This window comes from Theobroma umbraticum, unplaced genomic scaffold, assembly GCF_002168275.2.
Source record: "Theobroma umbraticum cultivar Fairchild unplaced genomic scaffold, ASM216827v3 scaffold_2.0, whole genome shotgun sequence".
Lineage (NCBI taxonomy): Eukaryota > Viridiplantae > Streptophyta > Magnoliopsida > Malvales > Malvaceae > Theobroma > Theobroma umbraticum.
The window spans coordinates 1,172,604-1,174,694 of NW_018397277.1; positions in this window are offsets into that span (position 1 = coordinate 1,172,604).

The window sequence follows — 2,091 nt, forward strand, 5'->3', positions numbered from 1 at the left end:
ATCCTCTCAAACTTCTTTTCTTATCTTTTCTTCTCTAAATGACTAGCCCTCAAGTGTCCCCAAAGTCCTCCTCACCTTTGTCTTTCTCTCTTAAAACTTAACATTTATATAACCAACCATTGGGCTAATCACATTTCATGCACAAGTTTATCCTTTGCTTTCATTTGGCCACTCTCATACACCAATCAAAATACATGCATGCTTATTCCTTTTATTTTATTTGGTCACCTTGCCATCCAATGGTGCTTGATGCACCAATTTCCTCCCTTGTCCATTGGTCTAATATCTATCCTCACTATACCCTCCCATTTAATCTCCCTTTATTATTTATTTCATTCACCACTTTATTCCTCCAATCACCTTCCATGCACAAACTTTATTTTATATTTTATTAAGACATTCTTCAAACCATTCAAGACACATGTATCTATGTTTCCCTTTCCTCATTTGGCCACTTAATGCACCAATCTCCTTACATACAAACGAGTTTAAGCTTATCCTTCCTTTTTACTTCATATAATGGGGGCCCCACATGTTTCCCACTAACTTCTTCTTTTTTGCCTATCATCATTTACATGTAATAGTAAATTTTACATGCACATCTTATTATCTTACATAATCTAACTCCTTTTGGTAAGTTAATGTCCATTTAGCTTCAAATATTGTAATTGCACATAAGTCCTCAATTTTCCTTATTTACCATTTATCCCACCAACTTTTCATTCTTGTAATTTGGTCCTTCAATCATTTCTTTTAAATTCCAATTTCTTTCTATCTTTCTTCCCTTACACGTGTACAAATAAAATATCAAATTCTCACTTCACCAAAATGTCACCATAATATTTAAATATATACGTACTCATTCTTCATTAAATAAAGGCACGTGGGCCCCACTTATGTCATTTTTTCTTCAAAATTTGTTCTTACTTCTTCTCCCCCACTTACACTTGTCATATGCTCCTTCTTCATGATTAATTTCAATCACAGATAAAATATTAATATTTTAATATTATTTTATTAATAAAATAATATTTTATTCTAAAATCCTCTCCACTTGACTCCTTAGGTTCCAAAATGTCACACTTGTCCCAATTCACTTCCGAATTGCCTTTTAACTCACTCATTCATCCTTGATAAACATATTGTTGTTTAATTATCATTTCCTCGAGTGCGAAATATTTTATTTCAAATTATTTCTTTCACCTGTCATCGTTCTTTCGTACTTGAAGTTATATCCATTGACCCTCCATCTCGTCGATAAGATCGTATTGGCTCCTATACAAGGGTACGAGGTGTTACAAATTCAACTTAAAATTAATTATGAGATTATAAAACTTTTTAAAGCAGGTAATAAGGCTTTAAAATGCATGAGTGACTATAAATAGACTTTTCTTGTCAATGAATGACTTTTTTTGCATGTTTCCCAAGGTAGACATTCAAATACAATCTGATTTAACTAAAAATATAAAAAAATTTAACATAAAATTAATTACGAGATTATAAAATCATTTAAAGCGAGTAATAAGGCTTTTGAAGGCTTAAATGACTATAAATAGACTTTCGTTGCCAATGGATAGCTTTTGCATCATGTTTCTCAAAGCAGATATTCAATTATAATATATTTTAATAAAAAATATAAAACAATTTAACTTAAAATCAATTATAAGATTATAAAATTATTTAATGTAAGTAATAAGGCTTTCGCAGACTAGAGTGACTATAAATTGATTTTTCTTGTCAATGGATGGCTTTTACTTCATATTTTTGAAGCAGACATTTAATTATAATATATTTTACCCAAAAAAGTTAAAAAATACAATTGAAAATCAATTATGAGATTATAAAACCATTTAAAGTGAGTAATAAGGCTTCAAAGGATTGAGTAACAATAAATGGACTTTTCTTGCCAATGGATGGCTTTTGCTTCTTGTTTCCAAAGCAAACATTCAATTATAATGTATTTTATCCAAAAATGTAAAAAATTTTGACTTAAAATCAATTATGAGATTATAAAACCATTTAACGCAAGTAATAAGGCTATCGAAGGCATGGGTAACTGTAAAGGGACTTTTCTTTTCAATGAATTACTTT